Raw genomic sequence first — 14,362 nt, 5'->3', positions numbered from 1 at the left:
TGTTACGCTACATATTATTGCAATTAGTTGGACAGTTTGAGATTCCAGGTAATATTCAGATTTCTTAATCTGCTGATAGCAAGCAGTTGTCACAGATTTTGCCTTTACAATTAAGTACAGATTGGCTTTAGCAAATAAAGGAAGAGTTCAACCCTAATTTGATCAATGACATGAAATCTGGCGGTAGGGGGAATAGAGCAAAAGACAGCAAATGTTGGAAATACATTCACTAAAGCTTCACCGTAGAGAAGCTCGCTGACTTTAATGATGCATTTGTATATTTAGTCCTTTTTTTAATGTAGCTGCATTAAGTTTTTGCAATTCTGATTTTTGCTGCAGGTTTGCCTAGAGTTGCTAAATGCTCCAGGGCATGTTATAGTGATGAACATCCTTTGCTGCTGTGACATAAAATGACATTGAGACCCCTGCCATTTGCTGCATATCCTGGGAGAGCTCCCTTAATACCTCCATGCAGGTATGATGCTTGACCAGCGTCCTCCTTTACAGAGCAGGACCCACGAGAATGTAGTCCTGCAGCTTGCCAGGCAAGCGCTTGCGCTCCTGAGCTGCTGCACTGGAGTAGAAGACCCCTTGACCACTACCCATCTGTGTGGCTCTTGTGATTGGGGGTTACTAGTACAATAATCTCATCCCTGCTATCTGTCTCCCTTCCAAATTACTTCTCTGAGCTTGTATGTGGTAGAGAAGGCAAGTGAGAGTGGATGACCTTAAGGGCCTGTGCCATACAGCTCAGTCCTGGTCTTCCTCACGCAGAGCGGGGGGGGTTCTGATTTACAAACCTATTGTAGCTTTTGTGTTCTATAAATTTAAAAAAATCTATTAACCTGGGAGAGACAGACAGACTAGGAAGAGTATTTATTTGGTACTTCATTTTTCAATGAGTTAAATTTTGAAGCCAACTAATTATCTCCACCTGTGGTTTGCGTTAGAAAAGTCAATGCTAATTACTTACACAAGACATTCTAACACCTGAGATGGGGTGAAGTGCCGAGTTTCTTTTTATATTCCAATTTGATTGAAGTTACATTTTGGGGGGTGGGGTGTATGAGGGAAACTGTTTAGAGGATGGATGTTAATTATAATTTAGAATCAATAAGGTTCTTGTACATTGAATATCATGTATCTCAGAGCATACGGTGCATAAACTTACACTTAAAAGCTACTTGTAGCCAGATTTAATGATGGCTGGGGATTCAAACATGTTCCAGTTCTGAGCTCAGTATCTTGAGCATTTAAAAATCTAAATACTCATTACAATCAGACAATTTTTATGCATGTCTCTTAACTCCCTCCATGACAATCCACACTTCTGCATTACATAATTATATAAAAGTTAAAGTGTAACTCCATACAAGGAGAATTTAATTGACTTAATCCTTATCAATAACTTTATGGAAAAATATCTTGTTAAAACTAAACTGTACGACTCCGTCTTTTATTGATAATTTCACTCTTGTTACATTATAATTGCTATTCTACGAAGTGAAACTTTTATAAGTCTGTCTTTGATTCAGCACCATTTCAAAATCCTGGAACTGCCTACACAGGTAGTGCTATGGCAGTACCTTCACATGGACGGCAGCGGTTCAAGAAGGCAGCCCACCACCACCTTCTCGAAGACAGTTGGGAATGGGCAATAAATGCTGGCCTTGCCAGTGACTCCCACATCCAATGAATAAATAAATACTGAATCAATCCAGATGTGTTCCTTTGCAGAACTAATTGTTTCTCCTGCACTTAACAACTGATTAAAGTTCCCTGGAATATCTGAACCTGTAAGCACTGGCATATCTTTTAATTAGATTTACAGAAGTGACTGCTGCTTTAAGATCAGTCCTGGTGTAATAGCCTAGTGGTACTTTAAATTGATAACTTCCCTGCTTAATGGGTGAAGGCTAAAGGTTGCTATTACTACAATATAAAGAGAAATCAATAGCAGTATACCATTAGCAGACTTCAGGACAATCTGATTAACCCTTTCCTTACAGGAAGGAAGGGTAGATGGGAAACTGGATGAGGGAGCCTCTGGCCTAATGACTGGGAGCGACTGGATGTGGGGCAGCACATAGAAGGTTAAGGGTGAGTGACTGGAGTAAGGGAAGGAAGATAGCGGGTTAGCAGTTGTGGTATTACCATAAAATCAAACTTCTGTTGTGCTCTTCACATTCAAACTGCTTTCATTGTTGTTGGCTGCACCTTGCATCTCATTTTCTAGCAGCCTTTGTGCATCAGAAAACTGGACAGATGGATCTATTCTGTGGGTGTGCTCTTGGCATCCTCACATTTTTGACCATTTTAAACCTCTGCTGCTCCTTGGTTGGAGATTGTGAATACAGTCCTGTTTTTAGGTTGATCTGGAAGATCCTCTTTTTTTTTTCTACTGAACAATGTTTTCTTAATATCCTGAAACAAGTTATTGCTCACAGATGATCTGTTATTGGTGGGTTTCATTTGGGCACCATTTTCCCATTCTGCTATGGTCTAGAGTAGGGTGTGTAGCCTGGCATCACATTTTCAATCCAGCTGAGCTGTCCATTCACCTAGGAAGATGGCTTGTAGCAGTTATGTTTGTAGAAACTGATTTTTTTTAAAAATAAAATAATTGATCTTGACCCAGACTTATTTTTAGTGCACTAGAAAAAAAAATTAAGCACATTGCTGCTTCATAGAGCATTATTGACCTATTTGTAACAATTCTATAAGATTGCTTTCTTCTGCTTTCCTGAATGAAGTGTTACTTGCCAGAGATGGATTTATAGTTTATAGGACTAAAGCAATTTCTGATTGAATTATATTTTTGATTAAAGTGTGAATGGATTCAATGGTACTGAAGGTCGGTTCCTGAATTGTCATGTCATGAGATGCAAGGTCCTTTTAATTAGCAGTGGTAAGAGTGGCTGTAGATGGCTAAGCTTCTCAATTCAAATACAAACATTGTGTTGGGTTATTCAAATGTGTTTCTTTGCTAAATACAAAAAAAAAGTTACTTAAATTTGGTCTGATTTGTGGAAAACATCTCTTCCTAGCTAGTTCAAATTGGGAGTCTGACCTAAATGTTTGGGAGAATCGTAGTTGAGTTTGATACTTTAGTGGACAGGGAGAAAAAGAAAATAACTTGCATAAGAACATAAGAAATAGAAGCAGGAATAGGCGACTTGGCCCCTCGAGCCTGCTCTGTCGTTCAATAAGATCATGGCTGATCTTGGGCTCAAAGCCACTTTCCTGCCTGCTCCCCCTAACTCTTCACTCCCTTATCTTGCAAAAATCTGTCTATCTCCACCTTAAATGTATTTAATGACCCAGCCTCCACAGCTCTCTGGGGCAGAGAATTCCACAGATTTACAACCCTCTGAGAAGAAATTCCTTCTCTCAGTTCTAAAAGGACAACCCTTTTATTCTGGAAACTATGCCCCCGAGTTCTAGATTCCCCACGAGGGGAAACATCTTCTCTGCATCTACCTTGTCGAGCCCCCTCAGTATCTTGTACGATTCAATAAGATCACTTCTTCCAATGAGTATAGGCCCAACCTTTCTTAAATCAACCCCCTCATCTCAGGAGTCAACTGTGAATCGTCTCTGCACTGCCTCTAATACGGAGACCAAAACTGTATGCAGTACTCAAGTTGTGGTCTCACTAATACCCTATACAGTTGTAGCAGGACTTCCCTGCTTTTATACTCCAACCCCCTTGCAATAAAGGCCAACATTCCAATTGCCTTTTTGATTACTTACTGCACCCGCATGTTAACTTTTTGTGTTTCATGCACAAGGACCATACATCGTAATGACTATTTTCCACTCAAAGTAGTTGTTTAACTACTCTCAAATCTGTGTCATTGATGTTGTTCACTTATTCTTTTACTATTTAACATGTGCCATTAAAACCCAAGTCACTAGTGTCACTGCTGTCTTCCAAAATCAAAGAAGATCACCTGATGGCAAATTTAAATAACTTTTTAAATTGCAGCCAGCTGAAACAAAATGAACAAAGGTTTCCTGTGCTACCTGGCCACAGTATACATTTACCTACATATTGGAGCAGGTGAAAACACTCTGGGACATGAGTGGTCAAGGATGCTGAAGCTGCAAAATGAAAACTAGAGTGAAAGTGGAAAACAAAATGGATGCAAAAATAAATGACCTCAATAAACAGGCTTCAAAACACCTGAATTTTTTGGTATCTGCAAAATCATGGAAATGAATACGATTCCCCTTCAGCCAGGAGACCATTAGAGCTTTATGGTACAGGGGTCATCTTTGAGCTCTCAATGCTAGTGCATAGCCACAGGCTTTGTTGTATGAGTCTATAGGGGCCAATAAGGTCAGAGCAATGGTGAGGGAGTGCTACAGTGTGAGGTGCTGTTTTTCAGGTAAGATATTAAACCGAGGCCCTGATTGTTCAGGTGGATATAAAGATCCCATGATACAAAACAACAATGACTGCACTGCAAAAGCAATGCATAGGCTGTGAAGCACTTTGGGACGTCCTCTGGATGTGACGGGAGCTATATAATACTTTATAGGTGAAAATGAGGGTTCTGATAACTCCCCAACTCTACTCTTGGACAGCACCAAAGCAGTTCATGCGTGCAATGTTCCCTCTTATTTTTTGTTGGGTGCAGTTCAAATTTCCCCACATGCGCGGTTTCTCCCATAGAAAAGCCGGTGAGCGGCTTGCGAGGGACCTCCAGACCGCCGCACAGCTTAGCAGGAGCGTTGCTTACATGGCACAGGAAGATAAGATTTGTCACATTGGAATGTGGTCACAAGCTATCAGAGATTCTCTTCCAGCTGCTTGGAAGCCTCATAATTGGCAACACCCACACTACTGAAACTCTGAAGAAAGGAGCCTTGACTCACCTGAACCTAAGGGGCACCATCCCAAAGTATGTGGTTTCTAGCTGATGTATAACTGTACCAACAACCTTAGTATGTTACATTCTTCTATAAGGATCCTATCACAAAACTGTACAATGACTGCACAAAATTAAAGTATAAAAAGAAAAACCTACTCCAAATCCCATCTCTTCAATCCAGCCTTCTCTCACTTCTTGCAACATACAAACATACGAATTAAGAGCAGGAGTAGGCCACTCGGCCCTTCGAACCTGCTCTGCCATTCAATAAGATCATGGCTGATCCAATTACTCCACGTTCCCACCTACCCCCGATAACTTTCCACCCACTTGCTTACCAAGAATCTATCGACTTCTGCCTTAAAAATATTCAAAGACTCTGCTTCCACTGCCCTCTGAGGTAGAGAGTTCCAAAGACTCTCCCTCTGAGAAAAAATTTCTCCTCATCTGTCTTAAATGAGCGACCCCTTATTTTTAACCAGTGACCCCTAGTTCTAGATTCTCCCACAAGAGGAAACATCCTCTCCACATCCACCCTGTCCAGACCTCTCAGGATCTTGTATGTTTCAATCAAGTCACCTCTTACTCTTCTAAACTCCAGCAGATACAAGCCTAGCCTGTTCAACCTTTCCTCATAAGACAACCCGCCCATTCCAGCTATCAGTCTAGTAAACCTCTGAACTGCTTCCAATGCATTTACATCCTTCCTTAAATAAGGAGACCAATACTGTACACAGTACTCCAGATGTGGTCTCACCAATGACCTGTACAACTGAAGCATAACCTCCCTACTTTTGTATTTACTTCCCCTCGCAATAAACGATAACATTCTGTTAGCTTTCCTAATTACTTACTGTACCTGCATAGTAACCTTTTGCGATTCATGCACTAGCACACGCAGATCCCTCTGCATCTCAGAGCTCTGCAATCTCTCACCATTTAGATAATATGCTTCTTTTTTATTCGTCTTGCCAAAATGGAGAACTTCACATTTTCCCACATTATACTCCATTTGCCAGATCTTTGCCCACTCACTTAACCTATCTATATCCCTTTGTAGCCTCCTTATGTCATCTTCACAATTTACTTTCCTACCTATCTTTGTGTCATCAGCAAATTTAGCAACCATACCTTTGGTCCCTTCATCCAAGTCATTTATATAAATTGTAAAAAGTTGAGGCCCCAGCACTGATCCCTGTGGCACTCCACTCATTACATCTTGCCAATCAGAAAATTACCCATTTATGCCTACTCTCTGTTTCCTGTTAGCTAGCCAATCTTCTATCCATGCCAATATGTTACCCCCTACACCATGAGCTTTTATTTTCCACAATAACCTTTGATGTGGCACCTTATCAAATGCCCTCTGGAAATCTAAGTACAGTACATCCACCGGTTCCCCTTTATCCACGGCACGTGTTACTTCCTCAAAGAACTCCAATAAATTGGTTAAACATGATTTCCCTTGCACAAAACCATGTTGACTCTGCCTGATTACTTTGAACTTTAAGTGCCCTGCTATAACGTCTTCCCTAAGCCAGATGTTAAGCTAACTGGCCTGTAGCTTCCTGCTTTCTGTCTCCCTCCCTTTTTGAATAAAGGAATTACATTTGCTATTTTCCAATCTAATGGAACCTTCCCCGAATCTAGGGAATTTTGGAAAATTAAAACCAACACATCAACTAGCTCGAAATAACAACAGAAAATGCTGGAAAAACTCAGCAGGTCAGGCAACATCCGTGGAGAGAAATTTGAGTTGACGTTTCGGGTCGAACCCTTCTTCAACTATCTCACTAGCCACTTCTTTTAAGACCCTAGGATGAAGTCCATCAGGACCCGGGGACTTGTCAGCCCACAGCTCCAACAATTTGCTCAGTACCACTTCCCTGGTGATTGTAATTTTCTTGAGTTCCTCCCTCCCTTCCATTTCCTGATTTACAGCTATTTCTGGGATGTTACTTGTATCCTCTATGGTGAAGACCGATGCACAATACCTGTTCAATTCAACTGCCATCTCCTTATTTTCCATTATTAATTCCCCAGGCTCACTTTTTATAGGACCAACGCTCACTTTGTTAACTCTTTTCTTTTTAAAATATCTATAGAAACTCTTACTATCTGTTTTTATATTTCTAGCTAGCTTTCTCTCGTACTCTAATTTTTCTCTCCTTATTAATCTTTGTCATTCTTTGCTGTTTTTTATATTTTGTCTAATCTTCTGACCTGCCACCCATCTTTGCGCAATTATATGCTTTTTCTTTAAGTTTAATATTATCTTTACATTTTTTAGTTAATCACGGATGGTGGGTCCTCCCCTTGGAATTTTTCTTTCTTGTTGGAATGTATATATTCTGTGTATTTTGAAATATCCCCTTAAATGTCTGCCACTGCAACTCTATTGACCTATCCCATAACCTAATTTGCCAGTTCACTTTAGCTAGCTCTGTTTTCATGCCCTCATAATTGCCCTTATTTAAGTTTAAAATACTAGTCTTGGACCCAATCTTCTCTCTCTCAAACTGAATGTAAAATTCAATCATATTATGATCGCTGCTACCTAGGGGCGCCTTCACTATGAGGTTATTAATTAATCCTATCTCGTTGCACAATACCAGGTCTAGTATAGCCTGCTCTCTGGTTGGCTCCAGGACATGCTGTTGTAAGAAACTATCCCGAAAACATTCCATGAACTCCTCATCAATGCTACCTTTGCCCATCTGATTTTTCCAGTCTATATGCAGATTAAAATCCTCCATGATTATTGCCATACCCTTCTGCCAGGCTCCCATTATTTCTTCCTTTATACTCCATCCTACCATGTAGTTACTGTTAGGGGGCCTGTACACAACTCCCACAAGTGATTTCTTGCCTTTGTTGTTTCTCATCTCTACCCAAACCGTTTTTACATCCTGGTTTCCTGAACTTAGGTCATCCCTCTCTATTGTGCTAATACCATCATTAATTAACAGAGCCACCCTCCACCTTTTCCCACCTTCCTGTCCTTCCTAAATATCATGTACCCTTCAATATTCAGGTCCCAATCTATGTCATCCTGCAGCCATGTTTCTGTAATGGCTACCAGATCATATTTATTTATTTCTATTTGCACTATCAGTTCATCTGTTTTGCTTTGAATGCTACGTGCATTCAGATGCAGAGCCTTTAGTTTTGTCCTTTTATTATTTTTGTACCCTCTAGCCTTATCCGTTGATTTACTCTTAGATTTGTACTCTCTATCCCTTCCTGTCACGGTCTGTTTATCATTTCCCATATTACAGTAATACCTTTCTCTATTGCCTTGTCTCTAATCTTTGAATTACCAAATTTGATCCCATGCCCCCAAAACTTAGTTTAAAGTCCTCTCTACCACCCTAGTTATACGACTCGCCAGAACACTGGTCCCAGCGATACAGATCCCACTTTCCCCAGTACTGGTGCCAGTGCCCCAGGGATTGAAACCCATTTCGCCCACACCAGTCTTTGAGCCACGCATTTATCTCTCTAATTTTATTTACCCTATGCCTATTTGCTCATGGCTTAGGTAATAATGCAGACATTATTACCCTTGAGGTTCTGCTTTTTACTTTAGCCCCTAGCTGCTCATACTCTCTCAGCAGAACCTCTTTCCTAGTTCTACCTATGTCGTTGGTCCACATGGACCACAACCACTGGCTCCTCCCCCTCCCACTGCAAGTTCCTCTCCAGCCCAGAGCAGATGTCCCGAACCCTGGCACCGGGCAGGCAACACAGCCGTCTGGACTCTCACTCTTGGCCGCAGAGAACTGCATCTATCCTCCTGACTATGCTGTCCCCAATTATCACTACATTCCTATTAACTCCCCCCGCTTGAATGGCTTCCTGTACCTCGGTGCCATGGTCAGTTTGCTCATCCACCCCGAAGCCACCGCTTTCATCCATACAGGCCGCAAGAACCTCAAACCTGTTGGACAATTGCAAAGGCTGAGGCTCCTCCACCTCCTGGGTCCCCATACCTGCCTCACTCGCAGTCACATCCTCCTGTCCCTGACCACTGACCAAATCAGAAGACCCTATCCTAAGGGGTGTGACTGCCTCCTGGAATAAAGCGTCCAGGTAACTTTCCCCCTCCCTGATGCATCGCAGTGTCTGCAGCTCGGCCTCCAGCTCATCAACTCTGAGCCGAAGCTCCTCAAGCCGCAGACACTTACCACAGACGTGTTCGTCCTGGATCACATTGGCGTCCAGGAGCTTCCACATACTGCAGTCGCAACACATCACCTGCCCTGCCATCTTTATTGAGTCTTAATTAATTTATTAATAAACCCTACTACACCTAATAAGATTTATTACTGCTAGTAAACTAGTACTAATGAAACTTTACAATTACTAATAAATTTCCTGGGCTTTAAAAGATAAGGGAAGTGAGCAAAATACTCACTAACCAATCACTTTCCCTTTTCCCTGTGGTGTCACCTTTTATTTTTCTCCAAATGCGGTTGGGGGGTGTCACAGAGCCGAACTCCTGCTGGTTCTCTGTCCCCTCTTCTGCAGCTTTTTACCTCCTGCTCTCCTGGAAGCTGACAAAGACAGAAAAAGAAAGGATCACCACCCTCCCCAAACTCACTCACCAAACTCACAGCTTTACACTCTGTTCCGAGCTGCACTCTGTGACAAACTGCACTCTAGCCTCCCTTATTTATACTGCTGAGATTTAATTAAGTGAGCTCGCTGGCCATTACAGAACCAGATTAGACCAGTTAATTAATTAACTACTCTCACCTGCTCTCCAGCACAGAGCTTGCTTAGCCCTACAAAGGCTTGGTGTCTTATCCTGTCTTCTTCTATGAAGCACCTTGGAATGTTTTTCTAAGATAAAGGTGTTGCATAAGCACAACTGTTGCGATGGAGCGGTTGAAAGTGTTGAAATCATCAGCGTTGTTGCGGGCAATAAGACATGGCACAAAGGATGTTATTTGTGAATGTGACCATGGCAGTCTTAGGACTGTTGAATGCGGGGGGGGGAGGGGACTTGTCTGTCCTAATTAGTCTAACTAATTAGTGGGGGGGGAGGTTTCTAGAGAGCAAATAACAGAAATGACAACGGAGAAGGTCATAGACTTAGGTAGCAGTGGGGAAATTAAAAAACAGAACGTGTCAGGAAGGGACGGAAGGTATGGAGTAAAAGGTAAAGTAGTAAAAGGGGAAAAACAGGAACTAAGTGTCACAAAACATATTTGAAAGTTCTTTATCTGAATGCACGTAGCATTCGTAGCAAAATGAATGAGTTAACGGCACAAATAACTACATATGGGTATGATCTTGTGGCCATTACAGAAACATGGCTGCAGGGTGACCATGACTGGGAATTAAACATACCAGGTTATTTAACAATCAGGAAGGACAGGCAGGAAGGGAGGGGAGGTGGGGTGGCTATGTTAATAAAGGAAGGAATCACTATAATACAGAGAAATGATATTGGGTCAAAGGAGCAGGATAGTGAAACAGTTTGGGTAGAGATAAGGAATAATAAGGGGAAAAAAACACTAGTGGGCATAGTCTATAGGCCTCCGAACAGTTGCAACTCTGTTGGATGGAGTATTAATCAGGAAATAGTTGAGGCTTGTAATAAGGGAACAGCTATAATTATGGGGGATTTTAACTATCATATTAACTGGACAAATCAAATTGGGCAGAGCAGCCTTGAGGATGAGTTCATTGAGTGTATTAGGGATGGGTTTCTTGAGCAGTATGTAACTGAACCGACCAGGGGGCAAGCAACCTTAGATTTGGTCCTGTGTAATGAGACAGGATTAATTAAAAATGTCCTAGTAAAGGATCCCCTTGGAATGAGTGACCATAACATGGTTGAATTCCATATTCAAGTAGAGGGTGAGAAGGTTGGATCTCAAACAAGCGTGCTGAGCTTGAATAAAGGAGACTATGAAGGTATGAGAGCGGAATTGATTAGAGTGGACTGGGAAAATAGATTAAGGGGTAAGACGGTACATGATCAGTGGCGTACATTTAAGGAGTTATTTTACAACTTCCAAAAAAAATATATTCCACTGAGGAAAAAAGGGTGTAAAAGAAGAAATAGCCATCCGTGGCTAAGTAAAGTAATTAAGGATAGTATCCGACTAAAAACAAGGGCATATAAGGTAGCCAAATCTAGTGGGAGGATAGAAGATTGGGAAGTCTTTAAAAGACAGCAAAAAATAGCTAAAAGATTGATTAAGGAAGGGAAGATAGATTATGAAAGTAAATTAGCAAAAAATATAAAAACGGATAGCAAAAGTTTCTATAGTTATATAAAAAGAAAAAGGGTGGCTAAAGTAAATGTTGGTCCCTTAGAGGATGAGACTGGGAAATTAATGGTGGGAAACATGGAGATGGCAAAATCGCTGAACAAATATTTTGTATCAGTCTTTACGGTAGAGGACACTAAGAATATCCCAACACTGGACAAACAGGGGGCTCTAGGGGGAGAGGAGCTAAATACGATTAAAATCACTAAGGAAGTGGTACTTGGTAAAATAATGGGACTTAAGCCGGATAAATCCCCTGGACCTGATGGCTTACATCCTAGGGTCTTGAGGGAAGTGGCGGTAGGGATTGTGGATGCATTGGTAATAATTTTCCAAAACTCCCTGGACTCAGCAAAGGTCCCGGCAGATTGGAAAACTGCTAATGTAACACCCTTATTTAAAAAGGGTAGTAGGCAGAAGGCTGGAAACTATAGACCTGTTAGCCTAACATCTGTGGTTGGTAAAATGTTAGAGTCCATTATTAAGGAGACAGTAACGGGACATTTGGATAAACATAATTTAATAGGACAAACTCAGCATGGTTTCATGAAGGGGAAGTCATGTTTGACAAATTTGCTTGAGTTCTTTGAGGAAGTAACATACAGGGTGGATAAAGGAGAACCAGTGGACGTAGTGTATTTAGACTTCCAAAAGGCATTTGACAAGGTGCCACACAAAAGATTATTGCTCAAGATAAAAAATCACAGGATTGGGGGTAATATTCTGGCGTGGGTGGAGAATTGGCTCTCTAACAGAAAGCAGAGAGTTGGGATAAATGGTTCATTCTCAGTCTGGCAATCAGTAACTAGTGGTGTTCTGCAGGGGTCAGTGCTGGGTCCCCAACTCTTTACAATCTATATTAATGATTTGGAGGAGAGGACCGAGTGTAACATATCAAAGTTTGCAGATGATACAAAGATGGGAGGGAAAGTAGTGAGTGAGGAGGACATAAAAAACCTGCAAAGGGACATAGACAGGCTAAGTAAGTGGGCAGAGATTTGGCAGATGGAATACAATACTGGAAAGTGTGAGGTTATGCACTTTGGCAGGAAAAATCATAGAGCAAGTTATTATCTTAATGGCAAGAAACTGGAAAGTACTGTAGTACAAAGGGATCTGGGGGTCCTGGTGTACGGAACTCAAAAAGTTAGTATGCAGGTGCAGCAAGTGATCAAGAAGGCCAATGGAATGTTGGCTTTTATTGCTAGGGGGATAGAATATAAAAACAGGGAGGTATTGCTGCAGTTATACAAGGTATTGGTGAGACCGCACCTGGAACACTGCATACAGTTTTGGTGTCCGTACTTAAGAAAAGACATACTTGCTCTCGAGTCAGTACAAAGAAGGTTCACTCGGTTAATCCCGGGGATGAGGGGGTGGTCATATGAGGAGAGGCTGAGTAGATTGGGACTCTACTCATTGGAGTTCAGAAGAATGAGAGGCGATCTTATTGAAACATATAAGATTGTGAAGGGGCTTGGTCGGGTGGATGCGGTGAGGATGTTCCCAATGATGGGTGAAACTAGAACTAGGGGGCATAATCTTAAAATAAGGGGCTGCTCTTTCAAAACTGAGATGAGGAGAAACTTCTTCACTCAGAGGGTGGTAGGTTTGTGGAATTTTCTGCCCCAGAAAGCTGTGGAAGCTACCTCATTAAATAAATTTAAAACAGAAATAGATAGTTTCCTAGAAGTAAAGGGAATTAAGGGTTACGGGGAGTGGGCAGGAAATTGGACATGAGTCTAGGTTCGGAATGGTCATGGCCCTGTGGGTAGTGGAGCGGGCCCAGGGGCCGTGTAGCCTGGTTCTGCTCCTACTTCTTGTGTTCTAATTCTGTGTTAGATTTCAGGAGATGGTTTTATTCCTGTTCCTGGCTGGTGTGGATATCGCCTTTACAGAAGGTACGTACTGTAGAAAATATAGGGACAGAGTGATCTCCTGGAAGAGTTTCGATCGCCTAGATGGGTCGGAGAGGAATTTCCCAGATTTTTTCTCCCAAATTGGCCATTGTGTTTTTTATCTGGTTTTTTGCCTTTCCCGGGAGATCACATGGGTTCGGGTGGGATGGAGAGTGATAGAAGATTTGAGGTTAGGATCAGATCAGCCATGATCTTATTGAATGGTGGAGCAGGCTCGAGGGGCCGATTGGCAGCGGCGGCAGGCGGAGCAGAGCGACTACAAAAGGCCCCAGAGGCTCAGGTAGGCCTCAGTGCGGCATCGGCAGCGGCGGCAGGCGGAGCAGAGCGGCAGAGCGACTACAAAAGGCCCCAGAGGCTCAGGTAGGCCTCACCAATCTCCAATCTCAGGGAAGGAGAGAGGTAAAAAGTATTCGAGGTGTGACGTCACCACAAAACAGGTAGGTGATTGGTTGGAGTATTTCTCTCGTTTTAAAACTTTAAGTCTGTGGTTTATAGTTTTTAAGGTCTCTGTGGTGTAGCGGGGACAGTTTGTAAACCAGGGCCCTTAAATATATCATTTAACTGTAGTGGAATTTTGGGGATTCATTTAATTTTAATTAATTAGTTAAAGGGTAAGTCATGGCAGGACAGCCCAGCCCCGTAGTGTGCTCCTCCTGCTCTATGTGGGAAATCAGGGACGCTTCCTGCATCCCTGACGACCATGTGTGCGGGAAGTGTGTCCAGCTGCAGCTACTGACAGACCGCATTGCGGCACTGGAGCTGCGGATGGATTCATTTTGGAGCATTCGCGATGCTGAGGACGTCGTGAATATCACATTTAGCGAGTTGTACAGGCAGGAAGGGAATGGGTGACCAGCAGGCAGAGTAAGAGGCGCAGGCAGGTAGTGCAGGAATCCTCTGCGGCCATCCCCCTCTCCAACAGATATACCACTTTGAATACTGTTGGGGGGGATGACTCATCAGGGGAAGGCAGCAGCAGCCAACTTCCTGGCACCATGGGTGGCTCTGCTGCACAGGCTGGGAGGAAAAAGAGTGGAAGAGCTATAGTGATAGGGGACTCAATTGTAAGGGGAATAGATAGGCGTTTTTGCGGCCACAATCGAGACTCCAGGATGGTGTGTTGCCTCCCTGGTGCAAGGGCCAAGGATGTCTCAGAGCGGCTGCAGAACATTTTGGAGGGGGAGGGCGAACAGCCAGTTGTCGTGGTGCACATAGGCACCAACGATATAGGTAAAAAATGGGATGAGGTCCTAAAAGCAGAATATAGGGAGTTAGGAGGTAA

This window comes from Somniosus microcephalus, chromosome 1, assembly GCF_052327205.1.
Source record: "Somniosus microcephalus isolate GS21.2 chromosome 1, FLI_Smic_1.0, whole genome shotgun sequence".
Classification (NCBI taxonomy): Eukaryota; Metazoa; Chordata; class Chondrichthyes; order Squaliformes; family Somniosidae; genus Somniosus; species Somniosus microcephalus.
Note: the sequence above shows the minus strand (reverse complement) of the source record.